This window comes from Equus caballus, chromosome 2 (genome assembly GCF_041296265.1).
Source record: "Equus caballus isolate H_3958 breed thoroughbred chromosome 2, TB-T2T, whole genome shotgun sequence".
Taxonomy (NCBI): domain Eukaryota; kingdom Metazoa; phylum Chordata; class Mammalia; order Perissodactyla; family Equidae; genus Equus; species Equus caballus.
In genome coordinates this window covers 1,556,341-1,574,258 of record NC_091685.1, presented here as the reverse complement: position 1 = coordinate 1,574,258, position 17,918 = coordinate 1,556,341, and the positions used below count along the sequence as shown (strand labels likewise).

General features: G+C 50.3%; 1 protein-coding gene across 3 annotated transcripts in view; it reads right to left on the bottom strand.

Annotated features, from left to right (window-relative positions):
- Positions 1-644: 644 nt before the first annotated feature.
- OMA1 (OMA1 zinc metallopeptidase) overlaps positions 645-17,918 on the bottom strand; it is a 113,973-nt gene continuing 96,699 nt past the window's right edge. Inside the window, exons 11-12 of one of the 3 annotated variants that reach the window (XR_002803926.2) lie at positions 4,553-4,686; positions 645-3,666 (exon numbers count right to left, since the gene is read on the bottom strand). The gene's annotated coding sequence lies outside the window, so the exon portion shown is untranslated. The remainder of the gene's footprint in view (positions 3,667-4,552; positions 4,687-17,918) is intronic. The other 2 variants (XR_011436328.1, XR_011436327.1) reach the window with 2 other exon arrangements.

Here is a 17,918-nt window from a genome sequence, read left to right as displayed (position 1 = left end):
GGGTGTGCGGAGCTGTCATGCGGCTAAAAGAACAGCCGCCGGACGGGTGGGGAGGAACAGCACCGGCTCCTCAGGGGATGAAACAACGGCGCATTCAAAGCAACTTTAAAACTTGAAATACATCAGGCGATGCTCGGGCACAAAGTCATTTGTCAAAATGGAAAAGAAGGAGAGAGTTACCAACTTTTCGGTCTCAGAAAGAGCATGAAGGTAGACTTGCCTGCTGTAAGCCAGTTCTTTTCTACATGCATTCCTGTACTAATTTGTTCTTTCATTCCACAAGTATTTATTGGGGGTCGATTATATGTCGGGACTATGCTAACCACGGGCGACACAATGGTCAAGGAGCACTGCCGCTGCCTCCACAGAGCTTCGTGAGGGAAAGTGTAGATCATCAGGGAAAGAAGCTGGGACAAATGCTGTGAAAGAAAAGAAGGAAAGATACATGGTGCTAGAGACTCATGTATGACACGATGATATAACCTATATGAGCAATCAGAGAAGGCTTCCTTGAGGCGGTGACATGTGGGCTGAGATCTAAAGGATGGGCAGAAAGTGTCTAATTTGAGCATTGCAAGACAGGCATTGTAATACCACGTATCAGGATGTTTTTGGCTGTGAGTTGCAGTAAACTCAAATAAAAATAACCTAAGCATAAGGAAATTTATTTTGTACGATATGAAGACTGGAGGAAGCACAGTTTCTAGGTTGCTCAATTAAGTGGCTTAACAATGCTATCGGGAGGTGGACTCTCTGCCTTTCTGCCCTGCCGCCCTCCTCAGGGTGTGGGCTCGTCCTCTCTGTCTGCCCACCCAGCCTCCTGCAGTGGCTGTCCCAGCACCAGGTATCACAGGACAGACAACACTCTGAGACAGAAATATGTTTCTTCCCCTGAGCTTCCTCTTCCCATTGAAGAAATCCTTCCTGAAGCCCCCAGCAGGCATGCCCCTCCTGCCCCATTGGCCAGAATCCCACCCCCCATGCCCTCTCCTGAACCAGTCGTGGACAAGAGGAGAGCATCTGCTTAGGCTCAGATGAACCCGCCGGAGGCTGCAGCTCCCTGCCCGTGAGTTTGCAATTGCTCCACATCTAAACAAAAACAGGGTTCTAGTAGCAAGGTAGAAAACAGCAATTTTGCTCACAAACAATTTTCAACTGGAAAATTGATACGAGAGGGCCAGCCCTGGTGGCCTAGTGGTTAGGTTCAGTGCACTCTGCTCAGCAGCCCGGCTCCAGTTCTCGGGCACAGACCTACACCACTCATCTGTCAGTGGCCGTGCTGTGGTGGTGGCTCGCACACAAAACGAGGAAGGTTGGCAGCAGATGTTAGCTCAGGGCGAATCTTCCTCAGCAGAAAAAAAAGAAAAGAAAATTGGTATCAGAGAGTTAAACAACCAGTCTCATACAATTTTAGATTGGAGCACAGATGAATCTGATCCCAAATTCATGGTTTTTCCCCTCCCTTTAGTTAGTAGTGCTTACCAACATTAACTTCTCAGTTTTAACAAATGTACCATGTTAATGTAAGAGGTTAACATTAGGGGAAGCTGAGGGAAGGGTATATGAAAAATCTCTGAATATCTGACATTATTCCAAAACAAAAAGTATTTTGTTAAAAAGTGAAAAGATAAAAAAGAGATACCCTACAAATACTCATCTTGAGACAACTAGAGGGGCTGGTTAATAACCAAGTAGATACACGGATACGAAAAATTACCTGGGATAGAGACAGTCAATCAAAAAGAGGCCATAAAAAACAAAAGACAAGCTAAAGGCTGGAAGAAAATATTTGTAATTCACAAATGCAACAAAGAAGTTATATTTAGAATGTATAAAGAAGTCTCAGATCTCAACAGTAAGATTACAAACACTCAAGAAACGAGCCAAAAGAAGATTTTCTCAGAGAGGTAGCTTTCACACGAAGAGTGGACCCTAAGGTAAACCACGGACTTTGGGTGATTATGACGTCAGTGCAGGTGCATCCATGTGGCAGATGCACACTCTGGTGTGTGCATCTGGGGGATGATGAAAGGGAGGCTGTGCACGTGTGGGTCAGGGGCATATGGGAAATCTCGGTGCCTCCCTCTCAATTTTATTGTTAACCTAAAACCACTCTAAAAAAAAATCAAATCCTTCAAATAAATATATATGTACATATAGATTTGAACATACACTTCACCAAAGAATATGGCCAATAAGCACATGAAAAGGTGTTCAACATCATCAGCCTTTAGGAAAACGCAAATTAAAACCACAGTGAGCGACCACTCCCGCCCTATCAGAAGGGTGTCTTGGTCTATTCAGGCCGCTACAACCAAGTACCACAGACCGGGTGGCTTATCCACAATGGAAATTTATTTCTCACGGCTGTGGATCGGGGTGCCAGCACGGCTGGAGGAGGGCCCTCTTCCGCGTTGATAGCTGGCGCCTTCTCTCTGTGTCCTCACACGATGGAGGGGCAAGGGGTGCTCTCTGGGGTCTCTGCATAAGGGCATTAATCTCATTCATGAGAACTCCACCTTCCTGACCTAATCGCCTCCCAAGGGCCCCACCTCCTAGCACCATCACATTGGGGGTTAGGACATCAACATGTGAATTCGGAGGGGACACAAACATTCAGACCAAAGCAAATGGCTAAATATTTCTGAAAAAATAAATGAGAAAACCAAGTGTTGAGAAGGGTGTGGAGCAACCGGCACCTTCATTGATTGTTGGTGGAAATGCAAAATGTCTCAGTCACTCTGCAAAGCAGTCTGCAGTTTCCTACGAGGTTGAACCTACACCTACCACACGATGCAGCAGCCCCACTGCTAAGCATTTACTGTGGAGAAATAAAAACACGTTCACACAAAAACCTGCACATACATGTTATAGCAGCTTGACCCATAATTACCAAACACAGGAAACCACGTGGCCTGGATGAGCAAACCATAGCACAGCCACATAGTGGGACACCGCTCAGCAACTGAAACTCTCAGCAGGGCTGGACATCAAAGGCATCGTGCCGAGGGAAAGAAGGCGGTTTCCAGAGGCTGCACATTGCGCTTCCATTGACGGCTCCTGACAAGGCACACTGCGGTGACACACAGCAGCCAGTAGCTGCCAGGGGCGAGGTGGGAGGAAGGCTGGACCGGAAGGGGGCACCAGGGAGTTTGGGGGGCTGAACTGTTCAATGTTCTGATTGAGATGGTGGTTGCATGAATCTATACAAGTATTCAAATTCCTAAAACTGTAAATCCAGAGAGTCAATCTGACTGTATGTCCACGCATACAGTATCATCATCATCATGATGAATGTGCGCATATTCCCGTGTCTTCGCCCCACTGTCCCCACCCTGAAAGGCTTCTCTTCCCCCCTCTCAGCCTATCTGAATCTATAGCCATCTCCACTAATTACCTGGGACCCTTCTCAAGAGCGCATCCTTCTGCACCTCGGCTGTCCTTTGTAGCCTGAAGCACACAGGACGCACTGGGAAGACCTGGTGCCATGAGCTGCTGGGGTCCACCCTCACCTCCCTCGGGTGTGCTCGCGGCTGCAGCCTGTCGTGCGCCGCTACTCTCAGGTTCCGCTTCCGTCAAGACTCTTGATTGTACAGAGGAGAAGCCCACTCGAGCTGCCTGGGCAGAAGGCGTTTGCCACAGGGCTTCCCAGAAGTCTCGAAGAACCTGTGATAGAGATCAAGCGGGGCCAGTGCTCAGGGTAACTGAGACCTGACTTCCCTCCCAGGGCCTGTGGGGCTCTGCTCCTCCCAGTGGATCTGCTCCCTTCTCAAGACACTCCCTGTTTGCTTCTGCTTGCACATCACCTTGTACGTGGCCCCCCAGTTCCTCCAGCTCCTGGTCCCCATGATCTTCCTGCTCCAGGCCTACCACCAACTGGCAGCAGTCTCTTTAAGTTTCCAATTCCAAACTTTGAGGAAGAAACCGGCTGGCTCAGCCCGCCCTTTAGGTCTGCCACATGGTTCTTCCCTTGGGTCGTGTGTCTGCCTCCAGCCTGGTGAGCAACTGGGGTGAGGACAGGATCAAACGGCCTAGGAGCTGCTCCTTCCAGGGCCGTGGCAAGGGCAGGCACTTCGAAAAGAGCTGCTCAGATGAACTCTCTGATGTGTCAGGCCACAGACGTACAACTCCTCGTCCGGCACAAGGTCAAGCCCACGCGGCCAGCTACGGGGCAGCTGCAGGTTGGGGCAGCCAGGGAAGCCGCAGTGTTTAGACATGTTGTCCCACAGCCTGACTGGTGACCAGAAACTCCTTTCAGCCTGGCCAGAGCAGGAGGGGGGCTCTGACAGGGGAGGTCAGGAGGCCTGCTGGTGCAGGAGCTCTGGCGCCGTCGCTGACTCAGACTCAAGTTCGCCTTGAGCCAGCGGCAGCCACAGCGACACAGCGCAGATGAAGGGGCTGACCGGGGAGGTGTGGGGGCGCGGCTGCGAGGGGCGAGCCGACACCAGGGCACGAAAGGGCTAGAGGAGAGAAAATGGGCATCGCAGGGATACATGTCCTTGCTCCCAGAGCGCCAGCCTCCTCCCCACTACTGCGGGAGCTCCCTCCTCACCCGCATCTGGATGGAGAGGCTGCCACCTTGTCGTCTCTGCGACAGACCTTTCTGAGACTTCCTCTGTTCTGCCTGCTCCCAGACACAACAATCCTCCAGACCCAGTTTGTGACGGTAAAGTGCTGTCTTCCTTTCTGAGGAAAGGAAATATTTTGTCACACACTCTTCCTACCTTTGAATATTTATTCATTCTGTAAAAGTCAAATTCCTCTTCCCTACTGCCTCAAAAGCAGGCTACCCTGCCCTTGGCGCCTCCGGGCCACACCTTGCCAGCCACTTGTGCCATCCTGAGCTGCGTCAGTGTGCTTCCTCGCCCTCACTGGTCACGAGCCCCTGAGAGGTGATGCATCTCCTCCCTCTGCTGCCCGGCCGCCTGGCTCAGTTCTGAGTGGGGCCTGCACTGGGGGTCCTGCAGAAGCAATTCTGAAGCGTGGACTTGACGGCAAGTGGTTATTTGGGAAGGGTTCCCCGGAAACACCTGTAGGGGATGGGGAGGCGAGACAGGGAAGGGAAGGCAGCCAATAGAAGGCTCCCTTAAAACCCAGCTGCCATGGCGGACAAGTGGAGCTTAATGCTCCTGGGAAGCGCTGGGCGTGTAGACTGCACGTTCAGTTAGCCCGCCAGAGCAGCGAGGGAGCTGGGGCCGCTAGACACCAACGCCTACCAGCCGGGGGACCAGGGCTGCTGCTCGGGGGCCTAATTCCCTGGGATTACACCCACCACGAGGACAGGCAAAGCAGGCTTCGGCAGCAGAGAAAGCCCCGAGCAAAGACACGCAGGTCCGGCCGCCGGAACTGGGCACAACTGAAAGGAAGCCTGCGGCCGTGGGGCTGGGGCAGGCGGCGCGGCCCGGGGACCACAGCTGAGGGGCCCCGTTCAGTGTTCGTCAGAGCCCTTCGGGGATTGGCTGTTATCTTTGGTATCACCGCAAAGGGCCGTACAAAGAAGGAATAATGCGTCACACCTAACTCTGCGTGCGTCTGCAGGGCAGTGTTCGGCTGGGTACTCGAGGGTTTAGTCCCTCCTAACTGTCCTTTCTCGGAAAAACAAATAAAAGAAGCAACAAATCTATCCCCTAATGTGGTATCTGTCACCTGATGGACAGTCGTTTCGGAAACTGGTCGAGCACTCGTGGGTAGATGTCTCCTTCCGCCCCTCCCCACGCCAGCAGCAGCTCTCCCAGAGCTGGGAGGTCAATCAAAGCACGGAAGCATCCGCACAGGGATGGCCCTTCCTCCCCGGGGGCGCGCGGCGTGGACTCTAGAGCCCGACAGGCTTGTGCAGGATCCTGGCTCTGCCTCTACTCTCTACATGATTTGGGGCAAGTTAAAAAACTTTTCTGTGCCTCTATGTTGTCATCTATAAAATGGGCATATCTACCTTGCTTGCTTTTGTGGGGATGAAGTGACATTCATCATTATGCTCAATACTTTTATTTCTCAATTTTCTTTCCTTCCTCTAATGCAAGGTAGCACTGTAAGAGGGTCAAATAGGGGAGAACAACTGATTTCAAACAACGACTGGGATCTTTGGGATCCCCAATAAGCAGATGAGGGTACTGAGCACAGAGAGGTTAAGAAAATCATCCAAGCCCACACAGCTAGTAAATGGCTCAGCTGGGATTAGAACCCAGACAGTGCGGCTCCAGAGTTAATGCTCATAATCAAGATGTTTTACTGATTGATCTGAAAGTGAGTACTGGAAGTGGGAAGATAATTTGATAGGCTGCTGAAAGAATCCGGAAACGCAACAACGATGGTCCAAAGCCGAGAGGCACAGGTGGGAGTGGGATGGAGGCCTGGCTAGGAAAGATGTGGCAGTGGAGGAGGATGAGGTCTGGGAAAGGGGGCGGGAGGATGCAAGAGGGAAAACAGAGGAGGAATCAAGGAGGATTTGTATTTTGCAAGGCTGGGGCTGATTTTTGGCATGTGTAACTTAGGGCCAGAGAGCCAGGTTTGGGGAAAGATGGTAACACAAATGATCTCAAAAATATCCAGTGAGTCACCAAGTGCTTGTTAAGTTCCCTGCCTATGAAACCCGCCATCAGGCCTCACACATGATTCGGAAGCACCAGGGAAGCTCACTCTTAAAATCCCAGCACTTAGGCCTCGCCACGGACAACTAAGTCCACGTCTCTGGGGCTGGGGCTGCGGGCACGGGCATTTTTTAAAAGCACCCCAGGTGATTCTATTATGCAGCCAGGGTTGGGACCACTGGAATTCCTTATCTCATTTAACCCTCACAGCATCCCCATAAGGTTTTGTTGTTATTGTCTCAGAGAGGCGCAGCTAACAGAGCAGGGCCAGGGTTCACGCTTCAGCTCCTGTAACTGCAAAGTCTGGACTCTCAGCCGCTGTGCAAGCTTAGAGCTGATGGAGGCCTTCAACATTGCCACGCCCAGTCCCCTCCCACTCCGCAGAGTAGAAAATGGAGGTCCGGGGAGGGGAAGCAAATTGCCAGAGGTCACCCACACCAGTGATGTCCGAGTCCAGACTCCTACCTGGATCTCAGGACCCCCAGCCCCCAACCTCATTGCTCCAGCCATGCTGCATTCTATGTCAGACTGGAATATTGATCCAGAGAAGTAGTGAGGAGACCCCCCCCCCCACCCCGAGCGCTGGGTCAGAGTGTCAGACGGTGCTCCCTCACTCCCGAGGCTGGAAAGACAGCTGCCGTATTACAGGGAGGTAGCCAAGAGGCGAGCCCCAGCAGGCCACCCTAGCCCTGCCACCTCCTCATGTCTGCACAGCAGCTCCTGCTCAGTGACAGCAGCCCCTTATTAAGTGGCCTGTGCCATCTTGTCTCCTGCCCTCGCTGAGCTCACGCCGCTCGTGTTGTAGGGATTAGGGGAAATTCCCTCCACCCCGAGGCAGAACACTAACAACGCGCAAGCTGACTGGGAGGGAGCTCGTTGTGTTGACTTGAAAAATAACGAAGGTGACATTTAGGGAGCTTCTCTGGCCTCCTGTCACCATGCCTCATCATTAACTTAACCATCTCTGTTACAGACGAACTTCCTAGTCAGCCCTGGAGGGATGAGAAGGGGGCTTCCTGTCCTCTGTGGCCCATTAGAGATGTAGGGGGCGTCTCTTCCTCTGTCCCCCAGTCGCCTGAAATCTAGTCTCTGTCCAATTCCTGACTCAAATGACATTTCTGCAGGAAAGCATAATTGGCTGCTGTTGATGAGGGGAGAAAAGGCGAGACGTGCACAGGCAGGAGGGGTCTACGAAACATCAAGGCTCTGCCCGGCTGATGGATGCTCTTCCTGGAATGCCTGCAATGGGCCCCTCATTCGTTCACGCATTCACTCAGTCAGCAATTAACGACAGGTGTCTCTTTTGTGTCGGGCGCTGTCCTAAGGGGGGAATATGCCACGGTGAGCCACACAGGCACGAGCCCTGTCTGCCTGGAGCTTCCGGTCTAGTGCCGTGCTGTCCAGGATGGCGGCTACTGAAATGAAGTTGATTTAAATTAGATGCGGTCAAAAATGCAGCTCCTCATTTGTACTAGCCACATTCTGGTGCTCAATAGCCACATGTGGCTAGTGGCTACCCTACTGGATAGACAGGAAACCTTTCCATCATCACGGAGAGTTCAACTGGACAGCACTGGTCTAGGGAATGGCAGACACTCTCAACACGTTCTTGCCTCTACCCCTCGTGGAACCTTTGAGGTGGGTTTTGTTTCCCCTCTTTTGGAGAGGAGGGAACAGTGAGCACCTGGTCAGTTGTGGAGCCAGGATTGAACCCCAGTCTGTCCTACTCCAAAACCTACAAGGAAGTGGAAGGAACCAGGATCAAAGCTACAGGTAGAAGGACAAAGTGGTTTAGAGCATATGGCTTGCAGTATGACCCGTCAAAGTTAAGTATTAATGGGGGGCAGTTTTTTTAACCTCTCTGAGCCTCAGTTTACTGACCATATGGGGATAATCAGATGGTGACTTCATCTTGTGGTAGAATGATTGGCAAGATGATATATGTGTGCGCTATGCGTAGAATGGGATAAATGCTCACTATGTGGTAGCTATTGTTGTTGAACTGGATGAGGAAGCTGAGCTCTAAATAAGAGCAGTAAGCAATAGCAGTTAAGGAACAGAAATAGGAGACGAACTCATTAATCATATGTTAAAGCAAAAGTTAAAGTCAGTGAGGAACAAAGGGAGTGGACCCGGGATTCTGAGCGTTATATTATCCATTGCTATGTAACAAATTACCCAAAAACCTAATGCCTTAAAACAGCAGACATTTATCATCTCACAGTTTTTGAGGGTCAGGGATCTGGAAGCAGTTGAGCTAGGTAGCTCTGGCTCCGGGTCCCTTACGAGGCTGCAGTCAAGCTGTTGGCTGGAGCTGCATTATCTGCAGGCTTGACTGGGATGGGAGAAAAACTTGCAAGAGGATTTAGTCACAGGGCTGTTGGCTGTTGGTTTCTCTCTTGCTGTGGATGGTCACCTTGGATCTTCAGCACGTGGGCCTCTATACAAGGCTCCCTGAGTGTTCGTAAGACGTGGGAGCTGGCTTCCTCCAGATCAGGGACCCAAAGGAGAAAGAGCATCCACAGTCTCTTTTAATCCAATCCCACAGATGACATGCCATCACTTCTGCCATACTCTGTTTGTTAGGAGCAAGTCACTAAGTCTAGCCCACACTAGACCAAGAGAGGAGATAAGCTCCATATCTTGAAAGGAGAAAGATCAAGCATTTGCGGAAACATGTTAAAACCTCCACGAACATGAATTGGGCTGAGTGCCCGGAGCTCCCTCTAGGTAGAGTGCGTGGATGGATCCACCAGCGTTAGAGACACAAAATCTCGGCACATAAGCACCACTTTCCCTTCCAGGAGCTTGAGTCAGATCTAGGAGGGTGGCAAGAGGCCTGACCTTATCAGATGAGGAAATGGACATGTCTGTGGGAGGCAGCAGCAGCATCTCTGCATGTGTGTGGGCAGGGAAAGAGGGCTCCTCATCTGTGTATGATAGGATGTGAACGCACTGTGCAGAAAGCCTTTCACCTGACTGGGGCCTTGTGTTGGGGAGGGAGGCACTGGAAACACCTACTCAGAAACACTTCAAGATTGAACCGTTTTATTTCTGGACACAACACCTTCCCTGAATCCATCTCCTTTCCTTCACTTGCCCTCCAGTTGAATAGCAGAGAAGGAGAATGAAGGAATTCATATTTGCTGAACACTTATCATGCCATTTTATTTATTTTTCACAACATCCTATCAGATAGGTGTTAAAGGCAGATTATTAAAATACAGCACCCTCCGCTCATGTATGTAGCTCTCCCTGGTCCTGAATCTCATTGTTCTCCCGCTGAGTGGTCTCCAAAGTGAGGCTCAGCTACCCAGACAGCATGCATGACGATTCGTGGGAGCCATGGAGAAAACCATGGTAGCCTTTTATTTATATATTTAAATTTAAAATAAGAAAAGATAATAAGGTTTAATAAGGTGTAATATACAGATGGATGCTGATGCTTTCACACAGTCTATCTGTCACCTACTCTCTGTGAGGGATCCTGAGGAAAGTGTAAGTGTCCCACAAGGCAGAAGGGCTACCCGTGGAACCCTCTTTCAATTTTTGGTTTTCAACATTTTAGGGGCTATTGTAGCTGCTGTGTGCACAGTTAAGTGGATATATCTGAAGTATTAGAGCTGGCTGAAGATGATGAGTGTCTTCTGTATCAAATAGAGTTCACTAGTTATCCCAGTGCTGAATACTTAAAAGAGTTGTCGAAAATAAGATGAGATATGCAGTTGTCTTTCAACAAGACAAGGGTTCGCAGTTGGCTGACTTTCTGTGATAAAACTAGCTGTTAGTTGTCCCTTACAGCTAAGACAATGATTAAATTCAACCTCTGATGTAAATCGAACTTTGAACTAGACCTTTGAATAACTATTTCAGAAAGTGTTAAAACAAGGTTTTCAAAAACATAATATTTTAGTGTGAACAAGCATTTTTGTCTCATCTATTATTTTGAAATTATTGATTATTTTTATCTCATGCTTTTTAAAAATACCCATCTTAAAAATCTCCATGTGTGTATGTTTTACACACAGGATATTAGTACACAAGTAATTATAAAAGTTGTAGATAAAGAAATGTGCATACATTGGTGCTAGATGCTCGAAATTTCCGTTGCCGGTGGAGCGCATGATCACCAAGGACTGAAGATGAGTGCGCCAGAGCTCAGCTGTTTCTCCTAATGTGGTTGAGACTTGTGCTCATTCTCTTGAAACAATTCTAAGCAACAAAAAGGCAGAATGGGCAAGAAAGGAGAGAGCAAAGATGGACACATAGAGATGAGGCTTTGGCGAGCCAGAGCTACACAGGGGTCGTCAATAAGAGAGCCCGTTTGTTCTGAAGTTGTTTTCACATAAGCACAGTAACCAAGGACAAAACCACAACCAACCCCAGCAAACTACTTAACAGCTAAAAAAGACTCAGAAGGTGTAGGTCAAGGGATAGAGAGGCAAGTAAGCATCAAGATGAACAATGGTGGTCCTGTGGGCGCCCCGACAGAGCACCCAGGAAGAATGAGCTCTTTCTGTGGCTGAGTTATTCCAAAGGGCTCCTGGTTTTTCTGTTTTTATTTTCTATCTTCATGAGCAATGTGCTGATTTCCACCCTGTCTCGGGACAAATAGAACTCTGACCTATAGCTCACAATTTATGTAACAATTCCGATACTCCTGCCAGCTGTGTCACATTCCTGATGACAACAACACTTCTTTCCTCACTCTGATGTGTCGGGGGCACCCTGATCGCCCTGTTGTGCCCTTGATGCTCCAGTTAGGGGTGCAACTGTTCTCATCTGACGCTGCAGGCAGACGAACTGGGGCTCACACGAGGGTGGTACTTGCCCAAGGACACAGAAGGGGTAAATGGCAGAGCCAGGATTTGGACCCAGGCCAGTCTGAAGAAGCACCTTAACCAAATTCTCTTCATCCCCTCGATCCCAAGGCATCTCAGCCAGCAGCGTGTTCCAGAGTTTCAGAGTACCCCTAAGCTATTCTCAAGACTTCGAAAGTCTCATGAAAATGACATAACACAGGATATTTTTTAATGACTACAGTGTCTGTATTGGATAAACTCTTTCAAGGGTGGATTCAATGATGTATGAAAATCACATATGTGGTCACTGGTGGTAGAATATGGGGAGTCAATGCCTCAGATTTTTACCCAAATGCAAATGCCCTCTGGCAGTCCCTTTAACTTCATGAAGCCGGACTGCTCTCTGAGTCTGTGACCTCAGGCTGTTAATATGACCTTCCTGCACTTCAGTTTCCTCACCTGTAAAACAGGGATGAAGACAGACCTACATCTTAGTGTTATTTTAAGGATAAAACATCAAAACATGCAAAGGACTTAGAACAGTGCCTGACACTTGGTGGGAAGTCAGCTCTTGTGGTTAATGTTGTTGTTTTCGCCTCTGTTTCCTCATCTGTAAAATGGGCTGATTCAAATCCTACCTACCCTAGCTTATTGTGAGACTCAAATGAAATGGAGCGGAAGTGCCTCATGCGATGAGAGAGCCTGCTGTGATTTCTACTCTGATGACTCACACAAGAAAAAGTCTAAGAACAGCCTATTCCGGCCGGGAAATGAAGAGCTTTGTTCCTTTGGAGTCAGAGTGCACCCCGTACAGATCAATGTTGCTGAAGCGGAAAGAGAGAGATCTAATTACCTCGAGCCTCAGCGCCCTCCCCGCGGAGAGCAGAGCTCCCAGTGAGAGGACTGCTGAGTGTGGAGGTGACAGGCCATCGTGTGGGCGCCTGGGGAATCCCAGACCACAAGCTCCTAGGGCCAGACAGCTTGACAAAGGCAGAGCTGGCCCAAAGGAGAAGGTGTGAACCTATGTCTTTGAAAAGGTCGTGAGCGGTGATGGAACCCTCCCTGGGGAGGAGGCTGAGGCTGCCTCCCTTGCCTTTGCACGCACGTGTGTGTCTCCAGGTAAAGGCACATGGCACTGTGTTCGCACACGCCAGTACCCACATGCCGAAGGGAAGGTGTACCCCAGACTCAGTCTCAAACACATAAGGTCACGTGCACGCTTAAGAGTCTGTGTGTGCATGCACCTGGGCATCTGGGCACACCTTGCATACAAAACATGTGTGGGTTTGCATGTGGGCCCTGTGTCTGCCCCCATAGGCACAAATGCACATCTGTGTCTCTGCTCTTGGCCCAGTGGGCATGGGTCTGTGTGGTCAGGTGGCCCATCAGTGCCAGTCTGGGGCTTCAGAGGCACTTATGTGTCTGTATAGACTCTCGCCGTGAGTCTCAGTGATACCTGAGAATCTGAGACAGGGAAAGCTGTGGCACGGCACAGGGGACATCTGTGGAGCTGAGCTGGGACATTCTGGGTGAAGGCCCCACAGCCAGGAAGAAGCAGGAAGGTTTCCTTGGGAGAAGCCGAGCTCACAGCCAAAGGGGTCAGGGAAGAGCAGATGCTAAATGAGAGGAGACGTGGAGCTGGGCTGTTGGGAGGAGAGAAGAGGGGAGGGCGCAGGACAGGAACGAGGAAGCAGAGCATCTGGTTAAGAATCCACAGCCGGGCACCCCAGGCAGGAGAGCTCTTCTCACGCCAGAGCTATTTCTCAAGGTGCCCCGTGTGCACGCACAGCAGGCATCTGTCCGAGTGCTTTGTGCACAAGCAGGCTCTGGATTTGCACACAGCTGTTCTGGAGTTTGACATCTGCTGTGATTGCATCTCAAGCATATTACTTTTACTCAGACAGCGTTTAGACAGCACCTACTGTGTACATGAGATGTTTGGGAGGGACTGGAATGAAGTGGAATCATGTCCCCTATCCTTGAGGTTCTTATATTCTAAATGGGGGGTGAGACATGTAATGCAGGGCAAAATGATCAGCAACGTAAAGAAAGTAGGGAGGAATTCTACTTTCTAGATTAGTGTTCAAGTCTGAACTCTGCCTTTTACTAGCTGTGTGGCCTTGGGCAAGTTATTTGACCTCTCTGAGTTTCATTTCTCTCGTCTCCAAGATGAGTTAATAACACTTATCACTAGGTTGTTGTGAGAATTAAAGGAAGTAATGTATGTGAAGTCGCCTGATAAATCACAAAGTATGAAGCAAATGTGGTGGACGTGGGCGTGGTCAGACAGGCTCCTTGGAGGAGGAGGAGGGAACTGACCAGGGTGACGGGCAAGGCTTGCCCTTGCCCAGGAGAGGATATAGGAGATCCTGCCCCCAAGAGATCCTGTCCTCACACCCTAGCGGGATCCAAACCCCGGCTCCCTCGAAGCCTTGAACGTCAGGGCAGAAGAGGACTTTAGAGGAACATGAACCCAACCCCTCATGTTACAGAGACAGAAACACACTCAGACAGCTCGTCCAAGGCTTTCCAGAAGTTTCTGGAAGGAGGAGCTCACACTGTGGGGCACTGGGCCATGCTTTCACACATTCTAAGCCCCGCTGATTGGCAGAGCTGCTGTTAGCTGACACAGCACCTTTTCAAATAAGAGAAGGACCCTCCTCTGGGCAGGGGCAGACAAGGACGCCCAGCTCTAGGAGCCGTCAGCAACTTTGTGTGAATGCAAATGAGAACCCTGCCTCCTCGGGCAGACACGGCGCCCTGAGCGCGAGGCTGGGTGTCCAGAGAGGAGTGAGACCACTCCCCTCTCAGGCAGATGGCCCTGTGTCCTAGCCTTGCTAGGGTAGGACCAGCCAGCATGCCAGGCTCTGAAGATGCAACAGTGAACAGCACCTTGTCCCCACCCACAGGAACACTCAGTGGGGGAAACAATGACAATGACAAAATTGCAATCAATCATCAGGAAAAGTTCCATGGAAGAGGAGGACCCCAAACCAAGCCTCGGGGTCAGGAGAAACTTCGCAGATAGGTGGGCAAAGGGTCACAGAGAAGCAAAGCTCGGGGTGTCTGGCCCCCAGCAGTGGTAGGGGGCGGTGTTTTCACATTCTGATGCAGCCCTGGCAAAGCAATGCACTGAAATAGCCCTGAATCCGAGTGGCTCTAAGTCATCCTTGATGAGGTGAGTGAGCGCTTGCCATGTGTTCTAATTCATTTAATCCCACCACAGCCTGAGAGGAGAGTGTCATCCACATTTTCAGATGAGGAGACTCAGAGCTAAGTAGCTTCACTGAAATACCCACCTGGCAAGCGGCAGAGCTGGGGACAGCCCCAAGCGGTACTCCTAACCACGGCCCTGCACTGCCTCTGGGCAGATGTGTTTCTCCTGTTGGAAGTCAAGAATAGGGGCCACAGGAGAAGCCTGGACTTTGGGTGAATAAACCAGCGCATGTGGTGGCTACGAGAATGTGCCTCTCAGATGTCCAACTTCAGGGAGTGTAACTGACCAACGGTGCCCTCAAGTGCTCCCTGACACCCAGCGCTGCCTTCGTGCCCTCTCGCCCCTGCCGCTCCCAGCCCAGGGCAGAGCCGGGCAGCAGGGCCATGCCTGGGAGACTCGGGTCTCCTCTCACGAGCAACCTTGGCTCAAGGACTCCCAGACAGCCTTGCCAAACTTAGGACCGTCTGAGACATTTCCACTGACCTTCCTTCCCTCCGCCTCTCCTTCACTCAGAGTTGGATCTGTGTTACACGTGCTCCCCGCCTCCCCCATGTCCTCCTCTTCTCTCTCACAGGCATTTACCCTTCTAGATTCCCTGTCTGTCTAACGTTGTCTGGTTTCTGGTTTCCGCTCTCTCTGAGGAGCTGGACAAACACAGACAGTGTGGGTAAGAAGCCATGTGGGTGCCCCGCAGAAGTCCCTAGTCATAGGATTCTGAGCCTGGAAGGCACATGAAACGGATGTTCTGGGAGGTTGTCCAAGTCTTTGTCACTGAAAGCCCTGTCACTTTGCCCCTCCATCTTCAGGCCTCCGAGAGGCTGTTCTTTTCAGAAGGAACAATCTCTCTCCCCTGCCACACACCCTCCTTTCGTCCCTTCACCTGGCTCCACCTGGGTCTCATCGGGAGGTCATTCCTGCCAGGAAGCCTTGATGCTTGACATTGTGCCACTTCTTTCTGCTGCCCCACTGCCCCCTGACCTTCACCTATGGGGTGTGCAACTCACCCCATAGCTCTGGCAACCTGGTTGCGCCTCTGTGCCCTGGCCAGGTGGGGAGCTCCTTGGGGCCGGGTCTGAGTCTGCGCTGTTACCACTGCATCTGACGCCTGGTACAGCAGAGCCTGGAATGCGGCGTGCGGAACAAATGGCACATGAACACATGGGAGAGGAGCCGCAGGGCAGCCAGACACAGAAGCTGGACACGGAGCCCCACAGTGGACGAGGGAACCAGAAGGACTCCGTGTGAACCCGGCTCCGCCAATTAGCAGCTGGCAGCTCGGGCACCTCTCAACTCTGCTGAGCCTCAATTTCCTTATCTGTAGAAAGGGGTGATAATGCCCAACTCCCCAAGTTGGGAAGGTTGGAAAGAAAACACAAGAAGCATTTAACAAAGTGACTGGCATAGAAGTAGGAACTCAGATATGTCAAGGCCTTTGACCTGGCCTCAGGCCCTCCCTGCAGACCTGTCGCCCACGTGCAGGGCGCTCAGACTCAGGCAGAGCCTCCGCCTTCTGGCTCGACCGAAAAGTAGTTATGCTTGCTCTGCCGCCTGCTGCCCTCACCTCCTCTCCCTCCAGCCCCCAATTTTCTTATCTGTGATTATTAGAAACATAAGGAACACATGTTGCTCCCCTACTGGCATCACCACTGTGGGTTCAGAAACAAGGAGTTAAGAGTCTTCTTTCCTAGGGCTTGTGGCTGTGCGGGTCGGGGAGGCAAAGAGCAGGAAGGAGCATACAAATGAGGAGTGGCTACCCAGTGCAGGAAAAGCCGCGAGAGACTGCTGCGTGTGACCATATAGATCCAAGATTTTCCGTAACAGAGCCAATTTCAAATCATTTTAATATTTCTTCAAAAGAGGCAATGTGTTGGGTATGATTTAATATGTATTAATTTTTTATTATGAAATACTTCAGGAATTTAAAAGCTTAGGTACAAAGAACAACTGTGTCCCAACGATCCAGCTTAAAGGAGGACAGCAGACTGTGTTCTCCCTTCTTCCTTTCCTCAGCGGTACCTCGCTCCTGATTTCAGAACTCAGCCCTCCCTAGTGGGTTTTTATACTTTTATTACATTTGTACATGTTACAAATGATGTATTGCTTTGTTTTATGTGTTATAAAACTTTATGTAAATGTTACGTCCCGTATGTATCACTCTGCAATTTTTTTGTTTTTGCTCAACATTATATTTTTGAGATGTGCCCATGTTGATGCCTGTGTCACTAACTCATTCATTGTCACTGCTCTGTAGTATTCCATTGCGTGACAACATCACAATATTGATCTGTTTTCCTAGTGATAGACACTGGGGTTGGGGAAATAGAATCAGTAAGTCTGCTAGAGTCCTCAGAAGCGACGCCAAGACGGCAGTAGAAGTGAAGAGATTTATGGGAGAAACACCTGTGAATGATGGGGGGCGGAGGAGGCCCGGAGAGTCTTCAGACCATGATACGGGTCTGACACACACGAGAGGAGGGTGGGAAGGAAGGAAGAGTGAGTTGGAATTGCTTCTGACTCTAGTGCAGTTCTAAGAAAGTCTCAGCGAGGCCAACAGGGAGACCTCAAGCAAAGGTGCCCCTGCTGCGCTCAGTCGCTGGCTGGGAGCAGTCCAGGTACAGGATCACAGAGGAGCTGAAGGTGTGGCAGCTGGAGCACCAGGGAGTCACTCATCTCCCCACAGCGAGTTCTCTCGAATAGGAATCTGAGTAGGGCTCTCCACGGCTGCCACCCTGTGCACGAGCAAAGAGGAGGCAGATTCTTACTCTGCCTGGAGCACTTTCATTCATTCATTCATTCATTCATTCATTCATTCTCTATCTTATAAAAGGAAAAGCCGTGTTTGGGGAGGTTATCACAGAACAGTGTCATTAAAGCTGGGTCCTACAGGACTCTCGCAGTCGTCCTTGCTGGGGCCAGTGGTCTCAGCCAGCCAACTCCACTCATTTCTTGTGTCTACACTGAACTCTGCTGCTGGGGATCTGCAGTCCAGGTTCCGAGAGGCTGTGTGGTGAGGTCTTGGAGTCACACAGACCTGCGTTTCACTCTCACCTCTGCACCTGGTCACTTGTACAAGTCATTCCGCTGCCTTAGGCCTCACTTTCCTCATCCATCAAATGAGGATAACCAGACCTATCTTGTGGAGCTGTTATGGGGATTAAAAGAGATGATGTAAGCATAGTGTCTGGCACACATAGTAGGTTCTTTAAAAGACATTAGTTCCTTCGCCTGCCCCTCTAGGCCATTATTAGGGTAATAGAAACCAATTCTTGGACGCAATAATTTTTCTCAAACTGAGAAATGTTTGAACACTTA